The sequence below is a fragment of the Squalius cephalus genome, assembly GCF_949319135.1.
Source record: "Squalius cephalus genome assembly, chromosome: 4".
NCBI classification, from domain to species: domain Eukaryota; kingdom Metazoa; phylum Chordata; class Actinopteri; order Cypriniformes; family Leuciscidae; genus Squalius; species Squalius cephalus.
Genome location: NC_137125.1, coordinates 27,279,802 through 27,296,271, shown reverse-complemented (window position 1 = coordinate 27,296,271; position 16,470 = coordinate 27,279,802).

Below are 16,470 nucleotides of genomic sequence, written 5' to 3'. Positions count from 1 at the left end.
ATTAAAGACTTTATTTCACTAATTTAAGACTGCTCTTATTTTACGAGGATACTCACCAAACAGACATTTTGGCAAAATTGTGTGTTGCGAAAGAGGACCGTTTTCTGGTGCGCAGTCTGTGCGCACGATTTGGCGCGCGTCTTTCTCTCTCTCTGTGTGTGTGTGTGTGTGTGTGTTACATAGACAGGACATTCGCAGGCAGCGCGTTTAAAAGCATTTACATGAATAAGAGCGGGATCATGTAATGTAACGCTACCCAAGGGATGACAAAAATTAACGAATGCTGCGTTTGCGTTAAATATTTTATCTGCCTTTTACCGTCGACCTGTGGCTGTCTGTCAGACTGCATATGAGATTTTACGCCATTGAATCCCATTGTAGCTACCCAATTTAAATACCTTTTTACAAACGCTGAAAAATCCTTCTTTATTTTGACCACCAACCATGTTCTAAATTGTTTGTCTTCCATGCACTTTCCCAGTTTTCTGGTCTAGTTTTATTCCTGTTGTTCCTGAGGCAATCACCAAACTGTTTCCGCGTGTTTTTAATCACACTGTACATATTTTGCGACGACAGCAAATAAAAAAGATTAATCATGAAGACTATTCAAATAAATTGATAATATAACATTTTCTTCAAAACCATAAAAAAAATTTAATGCCTGTAGGATTACAATTTAATGCTTTTTAATGCCATTTAAGGCCTTAATTATCGCAAAATCCATTTAATGACTTTTAATGCTTTTTAATGCCCCGCGGAAACCCTGTATACAAGTATAATATTATCATTAGCAATAATGTATAAATAAAGATATTACAGTACAATTCCATATAATTACAGCAGAAGCAGTTTTTTTTTTTTACAAAATACAGTACAGTACTGTTTTGTTGTTTGCAGTACTGTCCGTGTGTACTGTACATTGAATTACAGTACAATTACTGTAAATCAAAATACAGTAACTTGCTGGCAACCGTGCTACTAGTACTGTACTGTAATATTACAAGAAAATTATTAACAGTGTATCATTATAATTAAATTCTAATTTTTGTCTCCTCTCTCCTTACAAAGTATAGATGACTGTGTTACGAAACTTTCACTGTGACCTGTGAGGAGGATGGTGTATTTGGGCCCTGTTTATGAAGGATTACTGTATGGAGCTAGAAGAGTCTCAATAAAGATAAATGCACAAACTGCATTCACATATGCACACACAGGATACACAAATGCACACACATGATTCATAAATACACACACAGGATACACAAATGCGCACAAAATTCACAAATGCACACACAGAATTTAAAAAGCACAGAAGATTCACAAATGCATACAAAATTCAGAAATGCACACAAAATTCATAAATACACACACAATTCAGAAATGAAAACAAAATTTACAAAATGCACACAAGATTCACAAATGCTCAGGACAAGATTCAGAAATGTATTTCTGATGCACACACAAATATATCTTGATTTACAAACTGCTTGCGGTCTGTGAACTTCACTGCATTTGTGTGTGAATTTTGAGACTCCCCTGACTTGGCTCGACACACAAATGCCTTTTTTTAAACAGGGAATGACCTGTGACCAATCAGATACCTCCCTTGTTTTAGCCAATCACAAGAACGCACCCCACGTGGGGGATTGTTTACTTGTAAGCCAATCATATGAAGTGTGGGCGCAAGCGCTAGAGCGAGGTGGGTGGAGTTCTGCCAGTTGGTTGAGACCGGCTTCTTAGGCGGTGGGCCAAGTCCGTCTATCTCGTTTAGTTTTTGATTTGACAGTTACTCAGCAGCTGTGTGGCTCATTTTTGTCTGTATGAATAATTCACAAAAAGATTAATGATTGTTTCCAACGCCAATTGTTGCACATTAAAGTATAAAAATAGATTTCATTTCGCTAGCTGATCACAAACGTTGGCCGGAGTGAGATCCAATCAACGCTTGTGTTGTTACCTTGTTGAATAGATTTGGCCAATCACGTTATTCGTTGAACCGGCGTCGCGTCAGTTTTGAGTCTAGTACAGTCTACAACCCAACGTGAAGAGACCGGTGTGTCTCGGCAAGACAACGTCAAGGTAAGATTTGTTTTACAATGATTATACACCCCTATATCTTAATGCTTTTCATATAAGTTGTATTTAAGACTGCAAGGCAAGCTATAGTTCGCCGTGAATATATGCGTTGTCGTCAGTGATGCGCGGGTCAATGTATAAACAAACCGCACCCGACCGACGTTTTCAACTAACCCGCCCGCAACTCGGACCGCAAAAAACGAAAAAGAAAATATTGTACCCGACTCGCTTCCTGACCCGCATTTTTTTTAAAGTAGCTATAATGCTCATCGTAGCTCTTAATATAACTTAATATTCTAATTTTGTCAAGAATTATAAAAAATCGTCAATATAAGCTCATAATTTGTACTAAAATAGTCTAAATGTTTAGTTTTAAAAACAATTTTAAAAAGCTGGCTATGTCTATTTTGATGTTTCTGCGCAAGTTCAGCAGACAGTGAGGTTCGGGTTTGTTCCGATCAGAGCTCGTGAGCGGAGAGCGCATTTCTAAATATTCCGCTCCGCTCACGGTCGCTCGCCCAACCCAGATGGCCCGCTGTTTCGAAAATATGTGGAATAAAGGCTGCCTCCGACTATTTTTTTTTCTTGTCGACTAGTTGTTCATTTAAGCCATTCGTGGACAAATCGCCCCTTTATATTAAATTAATTACTTAAAGGCTAGCCTACAGGAACAAGCGTAATGACCGCACGCTTAAAGCTTGCCACAAAGAACCGGTTGAAGTAATGATTATGAATGTGTCTAAATTAGCAAGGAGACATTTAATTGTTTAGTAATAAACTGGTGTTTTCTGTGTCGCTGCAAAGATGAAGTTGACAATGCGGAGATTGCGGACTCGCCATGAACGCCAGAGAGAAATGTACATTTCATATGGATTAGCCTACATAATCAGAGAGTATAGCCTATTTATTTTGGTTTGAATATTTTCGTTTAAAAGTAGACATTTCAAGATTTCTGTAATATATAGCCTATATTTATCAAATCTGTGAGGCACAAGTTGAGTTTCGGCGCCCTCCAGTTCACATGCAGTGATCGCGTACCGGCGCCTTATTTTGTCTGCTATATATTTGCTTCTCATTTAATAAATACGGGCAATTGATTGATAAAACATTGATCAAAATTAAGATACAATTTATACAAAACGAAAATCTTTTAAAAAGAGTTTTCTATAAAACAAAACTTAATGACGTCGTCAAAATCATGTTTTACCAAAAACAGCGCTGTTGCTAGGAGGGCGCCAGCGCCTCTGCCTCTCAGCGCCTCTGCTTCACGAGTGGATGATAGCCCTGAAGACGCCTAGCAATGATATACCTTTAGTGGTAGTATACCTTTAGTTAAGTTATCGCAGCGCGCTAAGAGACAATGTTATCGGAAAATGCAGCCCAGGTATATTCATAATGGAGATTCCAAAGCTCTCTTCTTTGGTCAGAACCATGGAGAGCGATCGCGGATTTACTTTTACAATGCAACACAATATTTAAAGAGCATCAAGCTATTAAAATCTATATTATGTATACGCACAGATAATATAACAGTAGGCTATATTTTTTTATTTTATTTTTATTTAACGTTTTTAATTTAAGGCCCACCCACAATTGGTCTGGCTTATCCAAAACTGGAATCCTGGCGCCGTGCCTGGTTGGTCGTGCCAGTTTTGTGGTTATCAAATGTGTAAATAGCATCGCAAGAAGTAGCCTACACGTGACAAAGCCAGCACTTTGGTCATCATCTTTCATTATTTCGGCAAATGTCTCCCACACTTTGCTCTTTCTATTTGTGTATTTGCGGAGCTTCCACTCCCCAGTCTTCACCTTTTCTCTTGCCGCCTCCATCTCTACCTGCAGACTGAGCTCGTGCGTCATCTTCGCGCCAGTTATTCAGCCAATAAAGTGTAAATTAAATTTAAAACGTATTCATAGAAAATTGTGTCTAGAACTATATCAATTACAAAGGTTTAATTGGCATCTTTATTTCAAACGACCCGACCGACCGCGACCCGAATATCATTAAAAATATTTTTGGATGACTCGTAACCGCGGGTGACCGCAGGCACCATTTCGGATCAACACGCGCATCACTGGTTGTCGTTGATGAGAACAGTAACGTTAGCCACGAAAGAATGTTGGTAAGTGGAGCAGTAAAGCTAGGTCTAATGGTATGCTGCTTAGGCTAATCCAAAATAATCATTCGGTACATGCACAATAAACTAAGCAAAGAGTATTCAAATACGGGATAATTACGGGAAAAATTTTAAACGGGAAGACAGCAGGAAATAAGTCTGACTAAGGGAGAATCACGGGGTAAACGGGAGGGTATGTCGAGGTTGGTTACAGCAAGCTACCTAGGCTACAAGTAAGCTTGACTAATCAGCTAAAAAGAGTGCAAACCAAAATAAAGAAATGATTTCAAATCAACTTTATAGTGGTAGTCATGGAGTTATTTAAGCCAATTATGGTTGATTGTCACAGTTTATACAATGACACAATTCTGTGCATGGTAGCTTACATCTGTCAGTGGTTGGGCTTCACCTACACAACAGAACAGGTATAAGATGGAATATGGTGGAAAAATATTTTAGTTAAAGATGGCTGTTTTTGAGCTATTTAACAAAATTATTTGTAGTCAGAACTGCAGTAGTCTTAATACAAATGTCAAGATGAAAAATGTGATTGAATATTATCTAGTAATGTGCGCTTTCTGTGTTTATTTATCTGAATATAATTCAGTTGTTTATCTAACACGGACAGGACAACATCATATCTCTCCACACCCAAATGACTACAGAGGTGATCGTTGACAATCATCACATCAACAGCACCATGATGGAGCAGGTCAAGATCACAGAGTTGCTTAGTATCCACATCACAGATGACCCATCTTGATCTATCGACACCACCAACAGAACCTGGCCAAGAAATTCCAAAAACCTCTGCACTTCCTCCAACAGTTGAGGAAGGCTCATCTCCCAAAAATCCATCCTCTTAACTTTCTATAGGGGAATCATAGAGAGCCTCTTCCTTCCACCCCCACCCTCCAGTAACCTAAGGGCAGCTGATTGACTCTTGCACAAATACACTGGTAGTTTACACTATGATGCTGCTACATTGGTTTATTTTTAAATTTGCTATATATGAACATTTGACCCCACTTACACTGCCTTTGCTACTTGTCATGTCATCCACTTACACAATAATACTATATTAATTAGGGATAAGGCACGATTTTCAAATATTCGATTAGCTGATTTTATTATAGAATAGGATGTGCGGGATGATTGTCTTTAAAAAATCCCCATGTTTTAGTTGTGGTTATAAGTTGCAATCCTAAATTCACATAAATTTTTTATACATTTAATAAATATATTCTTAATATTTGTTGTTTTTGTTTGTGTTTGAGCGTATATATATCAATATTAATTTTGAGACTTGAAATGTAAACTCTCAAGGGTTGGATTTCTAAATATATGTTGGTTATGTGTCTATTCAGAATGACTTCTGCAGCAACCTTTTTTTTTTTTTTTTTGGGTATGTCATGTATGCATCACTTGCATATCATTATTCATTCACGTGAAAACATGTTTAACAGTACCAGACATTAGGAAAATATGACATACGGATGTGCCGTTACAGTCAAGTCAAGTTTATTTATATAGCGCTTTTCACAATAGAGATTGTATCAAAGCAGCTTCACAGTATTAAATTAAAACAATACATCAATGTTTGTTTCTAGTGGAAAACGTCCACGTTTGGTAATGCTGATCAATAGTATTGTTGATTGATTAATTAAATTAAATATCCCCAACTGAGCAAGCCATAGGCAACAGTCCATTGCATTAATAAAAATAATTTGTGTGTAGGCTACATTGAACAGACTTTGCCCAACTTGTCTGGGAAAGGAGTTACAGGGCTTTTTACATTTGAGGCTAAACGGATAAAACAGCTAATTTTTACCTCAGTATTACTGAACTACATTACTAAAATTACATTTTTAATGATTAAAGCAAAATTAAAATTTCAAGAGCGCAGCTTCCTGGTCACTGACAAAGATTACTTTGCCTCCGCTGTAGAATCTGTGTTCATTATTTACATTGGTTGTCAAGGAAACGGGAGGTTTTCTAACGTTATGATTAGTACTCCTGCTTACTTGCCGGTTTAAAAAAGTTAGAGTTTGTAAGGACATTTTGCGTCAAATGTGCAAACAACAAAGTTGGAAACAATGTCTGCAGTACTTATACGATTTTATTACATGGCCTCAGCAAAAAAAAAAACGTACACAGCTGAGAGGTAAGTATTAAATTCGTAATTTCGAGGTCCGGCCCACCGCCTCAACCATAGACTGTAAAAAATGGTCTCAACCAACTGGCAGAACTCCACCCACCTCGCTGTCGCGCTCTCGCTCGCGCCCACACTTCATGTGATTGGCTTACAAGTAAACAATCCCCCACGTGGGGTGCGTTCTTGTGATTGGCTAAAACAAGGGAGGTATCTGATTGGTCACAGGTCATTCCCTGTTTAAAAAAAGGCATTTGTGTGTCGAGCCAAGTCAGGGGAGTCTCAAAATTCACACACAAATGCAGTGAAGTTCACAGACCGCAAGCAGTTTGTAAATCAAGATATATTTGTGTGTGCATCAGAAATACATTTCTGAATCTTGTCCTGAGCATTTGTGAATCTTGTGTGCATTTGTAAATTTTGTTTTCATTTCTGAATTGTGTGTGTATTTATGAATTTTGTGTGCATTTCTGAATTTTGTATGCATTTGTGAATCTTCTGTGCTTTTTAAATTCTGTGTGTGCATTTGTGAATTTTGTGCGCATTTGTGTATCCTGTGTGTGTATTTATGAATCATGTGCGTGCATTTGTGTATCCTGTGTGTGCATATGTGAATGCAGTTTGTGCATTTATCTTTATTGAGACTCTTCTAGCTCCATATTGCTGGACTCAGCCTGCAGCTTTAAAGGTGCAATGTGTGTTTTTTCGGAGGATCTAATGGCAGAGATGCAATATAAGATCCATAACTATGTTCCCAGTGGTGTATAAAGACCTTACTTAATTAACCGTTATGTTTGTATTAACTTAGAATGAGTCATTTATATCTACATAACAACGGCCACCCCTCTCTATGAAGGTCGACATATTGTGACGTCATGTTTCTACTGTAGCCGACAGCGAACAAGCAGCGCTACTGAGCGCGTTTCGTCATTAACTCGATTGACAAACAGAAGAAAAAGACGCAGCAGCAGAGTTTCGTGAATATGAATGTGACTGACCACAGTTATTCTATCGGACAAGAGCCGAAGGATGGTAAATCTGATTCGAAAAAGAGAAAATATGACGAAGCAAGAAAAATAAGGGAGAAAAAGAAGCAAAAATCACCGGTAAACATCGGTTTGGCTTTTCAGCGATGGAGGAGTCTTAAAAGCGAAAAAGGCTTTACAAGCGACGCCGAAGTTGCCTGTTTTCTGCTGGACAGGTAAGGTATTCCAACTTTAACAATGCAAATAAAAACTGTTGTTTCATAATCTTAGCATTACCTAGAAGCTAGCCATAGACACAGTGTGAAGTGACGTTTCCCTTGTCAGTGGTGTAAAAATATGTAGGCTAACGTTATTTAGTAGGGGTGCAACGATACACGTATTTGTATTGAACCGTTCGGTACGAGGCTTTAGGTTCGGTGTTCGGTAGCTAACGTTACGCATTTTCAAACCGAACGGTTCGTTGGACCATTTTTCCCGCCGACCAAAATTTCATTATTTCAAATGTTGGCGGGTCGCGCGTTGCAAGCGTGCTCATAACATTGCCCAACATCAAATGGCAAACGTAATGCAAGATGTGATCATTTTTGGGATGTTCAGTTTATTAGGCCAGATTAGCAAACCCTACCAAGATGTAATACATTGTTGATTACAGTACAGTAATGTTTTACAGTCGTATGTGACTGTGGCATGTAGCATTTCATTTATTGATGCTGCCGTTGTTTCTCCAGATACGAGACAGGTCCTGCAACATCGACTCCCTTGAAAAGGAAACCTTTGCAAGTCCCAGCTCCAGCATTGTCTAGCATTGGTGCTTCTAGTGGAACAGACAGGTAAATCATTCATAATAATATATTAATTTTGTCCTAAAATCTATGATTAAAAACATGAACTGTATGAATAGTGTGTAATTTAATTTTATATTTGGTTTATATCTACTGTTGAATGAGCATATGTAGGTTACACAAATTGCTGTGGTTTTTCTTTACAGAGATGAGCATCTTAATGTCATTCCAGAAGCTAATGAAATTCAGTGTCTTGAACATAGGTAAGATCTACACATCATAAGTTTTAGTCCTGTATTGCTTTTCTACAAAGTTTCATAATATATATTTATACCATGTTTTTTTGCAGCTTACATAACATGAGCATTGATGAGCCGGACTTGGAGGAAACTGTTTTCAATGACCCAATGAACAGTGTGTAAGTAGTACTTTATAATACATGTATTATTTTTCAATGAGATTACTTGAGAAGTTTTATTTAACTTCAAGTTGTCATTATATACAGAATTGATTGGGCAGTTGAAGCTTTCCCTTACTCCCTTGAAAGAGATGATGGACAGAATGGTTTCAGCTCGGATGAAGAGTATTTTCCACCGCTTTCTATACGGTGTGTTATTTGTCATTCTAAATTTACAATTGTTTTGTGGTGTCTGTTTACTACATTTTTTTGTCCCTCAACAGAATGGGTGGAGCACTGAAGAAAGGACACTCTATCGATGGACTTCCTGTTATTGGAATCGACGATACTGTCCATGATCTGCCTGCACATGAAGACCCTCCTGATGAGCCTTCTCCCTGTCATCATGACCCTGTTATCCCAGAACCACAAAAAGTCCTTTGTGAAGATGACATCATAGGTGTAAGAGCCTCCATAGTGTACGAGAACTGCTTAAGACAATTGGCCACATTTCTGATCCTGCCTGTGGATAAATGCACTGGCCTTCTGAGGACTGGTGCGCCGTGCAACTCTGTTGCACCCTTTGAGATCAACATCACCACCAGGGGCACAGCAGCTACTATCGAATGGGTAAGTCCAGAAAATCACAGAATAGTACAACTTAAAATTAGTATAAAATAAAAGCTTGTATCAAAAGCCAGTGCTGCACATCATAAAAGCAAATGTTTCTTCAATTTGACTTTTAGATCTGTCCTAATGGACACAGCTTGTGGAGGTGGAATTCACAGCCTGTAATGAAATTTGGGATGCAAGCTGGCGATTTTCTCTTGTCCACCAATATTTTGTTGTCTGGCAACAACTACGCAAAGGTTGCCCTCTTGTTCAAGTTCATGAACATGGGAATGGTGAACAGGAACACCTTCTTCTCCATTCAGGACACTTCGCCATTCAGGACTGCGTCAATATAATAAAGGAATTCTGGGAAGAGAGAAGGACAGAGGCTCTTTGTCGGCTTCAAGGGAAAGAGGTTGTTGTCATAGGTTTGTAGTTGATACTGTATTATGTAACATCTATCAAAAACACTAAGCAATGACAGTATGGAAGCATATCATTCTTTTTTTTCTGTTTAATTATAATTTTAACAAATTTAGCGGATGGCAGAAATGACTCTCCTGGTCACTGTGCACAATACTGTAGCTACACCGCCATGGAGAATGAGACCAAGGAGATCATTCATGTTGTCACCATAGACAAGCGGCAAACATCATGGAATTCTGTCATCATGGAGAAGGAGGGTTTCATCCAGACTGTGGACACGCTTACATCGGACATAAAGCTAGTGGAGATCTGCACAGATGCTCATGCCCAGATTAGTGCCCTTATGAGTAAGTATTCAATTAATATATGGTATGAATGCATATGTATAACAGCAATATAATTATTATAGTTACATGATATTATTTACCGCTTCATAGACCCAGATAAAGGCAAATACAAGGCTCTGGAAATTCATCACAGTCTGGATATGTGGCATGGTGCGAAGAACATTGCCAAAAAAATAGCAGCAGTAAGTGTAATCACAGGTTCATGTTGTTTAACATTTATTAACCTTAAAGTTACTGTACTGTAAATCAGGGTTATTGAACTATGTGCAGTTGATGGATGACAGTATGTAATTTTTAATTGCGCTAAAAAAGACAATAGATTTTGTTTACTTTACTCTGCCAGAAGGTGTGTTACTCATTCTAGGCTTTTTTGTAGGGTTTGAACATTGACACTATGAATGCCTGTATTTTACAGTAATCATTTTTTTTTATCTTTTTAAGGCAGCAAAGATAAAAGGACAGTCCATCCTTTTGAACTGGCTTAAGGACATAGTCAATCATTTTTGGTGGTGTTGCAAGACTGCCGACACACGTGAGGAGTTTCTTGTAAGCACGCAATTTTATTATATCTTTGAGTAGTTTCATTAATTGCTATATTAAAACCATTTAAATTACATTATTATGTTTTGCAGGCATTATGGGTAGGCATCCTTCACCATGTCTGCAACATTCACACCTGGACTATGGGAAGCTGCAAACACGGGCACCTTGAATCAGAGCAAATGCGGGGAAAGATGTGGATTCAGAGAGACTCCCAGTGCCACAAAGCTTTAGTGGACATTGTTCTCAATAAGAGGTGGCAGAAAGATGTTCACAAATATCTACGATTCAGGTAGAGTGTATATACTTTTTCACACTGATATATATTAGTAATAGTTGTGCTTACTGCTCATGTACACAGAAGTATGTATTTGTTTGTTTGGTTGTTCTATCAGATCGACTGCAGACCTAGAGTCATTCCACAATCATGTCCTGATGTATGCAAGCAAGCGGTATGCTTTCAGCCCTCCAGTTTATGAGGCAAGAGTTCTGCTTGCTGCTTTGGACTACAATTTCCACCTGAATCGACCAACAATGAAAACATTGGACGGCAAAGAGATGTACGTTTTACAATTGTATAATTTTAAAAATCATAGTACAATATTAAGCAAATGTTTTAAATGCAATTGATTGTCTTTACACTCAAGATTCTCTCATGTAGTGCTTACAAACTTATTGTTTTTTTGTTTGAAATTTGTGTAATTTCAGTTTCAAAAGACTGTATAAGAAGAACGCAAGAAGATACAGTGTGTATGCCTTGAAATCAGAAAAAACTATGGATACATTTCTGAGTTGCAACGAAGGATTGTGAATAACAGACTCGCAAGCGGTGTTGGGATGCCTAGAAGGAGGTGCCTTCGACCAGATGACCCCAGACAGCTTGGTTTGGTCCCTCCTGTACCTGCACCAGCAACATCAGACTTGTTGCAGAGACAAGTCAGGAGAGGTCTAGGTAAGTTACACAAATTTGTTGACTGTTGTACCATATTACGTCACTGAATGTTATTTACATTACAATATAGTCTGTAACTATGTTTGATGGCACTGTCTTCAACAGGACCGTTATTCCAACCAGCATCTGATGTGGAAGGATCCGCATAGGAGATCACCTTACATGTGTCCTGGTACTTGTCAGGCTGGATCACGAGGGAAAGAACTTCAGTTCACTGACAAAGTCATTGCGTTCACCTAGTTTCTTCTTATTCTGCCAAGTACACTGTGGCCAGCACATATTATTTTCAAAAAGTAGCCTAAATTTAAGTTAAAATATTTGAACAGTAATGATAAGTAATGCTACAGCTGTCCCATGTTATGTAAATATAAATAAATAAAATTGTTATTGGAAATGGTATGGCAAAGTTTGAAATTGTCATACTTTTCTAAACACGTTCAAATTTATATAATGAAAATAAAAACACCATGTGCTTCTATTTCTTAACTTTTATTATTTCAATTCCAGAGAACTGCAGTTGAACATTTATAACACAATAAATAACTATAAAACATACATCAAATTGAAATAAATATGGGAAAAATATAAAATAATATCTCTATATATGTAATATCTATCTATCTATCTATCTATCTATCTATCTATCTATCTATCTATATCTATATCTATATATATATATAATTCTAATAATAAATCAAATATTAACTATATACATTTCTTTGAAGCCTTGATGATGCTGAGGCAGATTTGTGAGTACTTGTTTGAAACTGTATGACCATGCCAGAGGACATGTGTAGTGTCCTTGAGGATCAGGGAACTTGTCCCTGATCCTCACAACACAACAACTGGGGATGACAAGTCGGTTTCCCTGGCCTAAAGCTCCATGTTGCCAATAGATGTAGTGTCTATAGGCACCATAGCGGTACTCTCTGTTGTCATCCCCAGGCTCCCTGATGTTGCCTAATGCCGTAATGTCCTCCCGGTACTGCCTGTGAATGCGAATAAAGCCTTCTTCAAGGCAGTACTGGGAGAAGTGGGGCAGTAGGCTCACACAGTTTGCTTGATCCTGGCCACAGCATTTCCTCTCCTGGTCCGTAGGCATTTCCCTACAGTTGCCACAAGTACACCATGGTACTCCTGGCACTCCGGCAGAAGGTGGGGCACCATGTCTGCGCTGATGCATCATCAATGCATCAAAGACCAGGCCTGGCTGCCTCTCCAGCAGAAGGGTGGAGAGCTCTCTATGTTCATCAAGAGTCATCTCCTGAAGAAGTCTCTGAAGAAAGAGGACACAGGGAAAAATACTCAATATGCAATATTATCTGCTTCAATACTCTGGCTACTGTCTAAATAAAGTTTTTTTTTAATATTGTATTCCACTCAAAACGAACTATACCAGTACTCATTATTACTATTAGTATTTAATACACTACTACTATTATTTATCATTACACTTCTGTTGATGCTGTAAATTACTTTATATGTATACATTACCTTTATTTAGATATTTACCTTTATTTTGTATATTTAATTACATTTCTTACTTATCTACTTTATATAGTTATTTATTTTCCTTAGTATCTTGACATGTTGCTTAATAAATGACAGGTTACACTACCAGGGGTACATGTGCACAGACCTGCTATGTAAATAATGTAATCACTGTGTGCTGGGGTTTGTCATAAAGTGCAAACAGTTCAGAAAATACTTTGTAAATACATACCTCGGTAACAGCTCTCCGGTTCCTTTGGAGGGCTTCCACTCTTTCTTCATCCTCTCTTGATTCATCACTACGGGTAGGTCCTCTGCCTCTCCTTTCCCTGACTGCACCTCCAACACCTCTGCCTCTCTGCCCTCTTCCTCTCCCTTTCCCTCTACCTCTCCCTCTTCGAGTTACCTCAGGTACATAGTCAGGTTGTCCCTGACTCTGCAAACATGGAAAAAACCATGCTGTCTGAACGACGCCACAGACATTGTGACGTTCGCTATTTACCCTTACCAAGCTGCTTTGATGATCTTATCAAAATAAAATCAAATAATTAGCTCTTATCTTTTACTAACTAGCATGGAAAAAATCTATGCTAAACTCACTGAATAAAAGACAAACACAAATGATAAACAAGTAAAAATATCAATCGCAATAACGTGGTTTAACTAAATATAATTTAATATAATATGAAGAAACCTCATGGGTTGACTTGATACTCTCTGCAGACTCCGACTCAGACGACGACATCTTTTTATCATAAGTCGGCCACCGTAGCTTCTCATTCGAGTTTGAAAAGAGCGGAGCGAGCGTCAGTGAATGGCGGTTTTGCAATTCGCAAGATCACCACTAGATGCCGCTAAAAATCACACACTGCACCTTTAAGATTAGAATAGATTCAACTTTATTTTCTAACCCAATGGAAATTACCCCCAAGGTGATTTACTCCTTCTGGACCAAAAGTGACATTGAAAGCATGACTACAACTAGCAGATTGAAACCATCTCATGGATCTCTTGTTTGGAAACACATATCCAATATCCATATTGTTCCCCTCATGTGCACGGCTTGGGCTTTTTTGGCAAAATCTTCAGTTGGGCTCATACTTGCCAGTGTTATTTTAGTATTATTTGTCTACCATTATAGTATGTATTAATATCTTAAATTAGCTTTTATTTTTAGATTGTCAGTTTTCATTGTAATTTAAAATTATGCGTTATAATAACTTTCCTGGATTTAATTAGTTGAAGTAACTAAAATATCCAAGTTGTCACTATATATATATATATATATATCTACCAATAGTAGAGACAGTAAATATGTATTGGGTTGCAAGCTAACAAATGTAAAACAGAAAACAGCACAAACAATCACACTTATTATTTGTTGATTTCCTTTTTTGATGGGATAAAAATCAAAACCGTTATATGATTGAAGAGTGTGACAGAGTGACCTGTCCCTGTTGGATTGCGCAGCACTTATACACACACACATACACACTTCATCTTGCCTCGTTCCTCCGCTCCCTGCTGGGGCGATGTGGGTGCACACACACGCCATTAGCACGCTGGTTTTCACACACGCAAACATATCCACTCCATTTCCATCCCTGACAGAAATCCCTGCTATACATATACGCACACATCTAAGTTGTCTATTGTTTTTCGTTTAGTTTATTACTTTAACACTTACATGTGTTCAGTGTTTGTCAGCGTCTGTGTTGCCGGTCTTTCGTGTTGTGTTGTGTCTATCGGCTGGCCAGACCCGAGCACCACCTAGTGGCCTGGATAAATACCGGCAGTCGGCTCGTCCATTGTTTGTGTTAACAGGGGGGATTATGTAAATGTGGCATTATTATTATGAGTTTATTATTTGTATTTGTTATTTTGTCTGCCTTTTGGTTTCTGCTTTTGTTAATGTGTATATATATATATATATATTGGAAGATGTATATACTGCACTATATACTTACCTCATAAAAGTTTTGTAATGGTTTTAACTAAAGGGGCGGAGCTTGGACTATAAAAAGGAGCCCCAAACTCATGTAGGGTGTCAGTTAACCTGGCGAACGAGCGGGCAATTGTAGTGCCGTGAGCAATCCTTCCTTGAAGTATTTGTGTGTATAGATTCATATCTTTTCTTTGTTCTTTTTGTGCGCCATTCTTTTTTACTTATTTGTTACTTTTGTACATAGCTTTGGTCATTTCCTTTTTGGGACTGTATCACTTCTTGAGCACTGTAAATAAATAGCACTTTATACCAACATCACTGCGAGTATTGCCATCATCATTTATTTATTTTATTTATTTTTTTTTTTGCGAACCCAATTTTTCGCCGGACAGTGGGCCTGCGAAGACCCGTTGTCTCACAAAGAGAAATACCATTAATGATTGAAGATCACTATATAAACCTTCACAGAACCTACAGTTTGGATCTTTGAATGTCACTCAGTATTTCTGGCTCACAACTGTTGTTTCTTCAAGTTGCTCACAAACACCTTTTTTTTTTGTCTTTACCATCTACAAATACAAAATCAAGACACAGGTTAAAAGCAATAATATAAGCAGTAATAATATCTGTTGTTTTTTGTTTTATTTGGTCAACTATGCTGAACATTTACAAAGCTAGAAAAAGGACAAGAAAAAGATGCAAAAAATAAATAAATAAATAAATAAATACAAATGCAAACAACATGTATGTGCTTGTATATTCTTTCACAAACAAGATTCATTCAGACTCCAAACACATATTCGTCTAGCAGATTCATAACCAATGCAACGCTCCTTGAAAGGCCACACTCCAATGCAAACGACTTGTGCTATAGTCAGTCAACAAAATATATGAGTTGTTAATGGAGACGATGACTTTGCAGTTATACTGCCTTGATTAATGCTTGATATGCTTTAAAATGATATAACCTGAGTAATAATAATGCTTTTGTTTAAAGTAGATATAACGTCATAGAGAACAGAAAAATCTGAACAGGTTGAAAAATATGACCAAAACAGAATATAAAGATATCAACGAAGCACCTGAAGAGAACAATTGCAACTTTTCTGTACTTCTAAACACTCCAAATATACAACAAAATGCATTTAAGGGCTAAAAAAGTGGATTTAGCATGATATGTCCCCTTTAATGCAGTATCTCTCACCCTGGTGTAACAATCAGCCTAATCGGTAGCGTTACAAGAATAAAATTGGGGTCAGATTAAACTGTGTGAGTTTTTTTAAGTGTTTTAAAAGATGAGACGACAACAGAAATAAAGTGAATAAATGAAGTGTATTTACAATTTCTACCAGGAACTTAAAACAACACAATACAACAAAGAAGCCTTAGGCTGTTAAAAGCATAGTCCATTGGTTCCATACCATAAAACAGTCCTTAAGAGTCCTTGCGTGCTGTAAGTCCCAATGTGTAAGTGTCCACCGGTGTATATACAATCCAACTGTAGTGATAATCCAATTGAAAGTGATGTGGTTTGCTGGAATGGTAAATCCTTAAAATAAACTCCTCAATCCAGCTTTGGTCCTCTTGACAGAGACCCCATTTGTTTGACATGCTGCTTCCTTTATGCTGGCTATTGCCTGTTTCCTG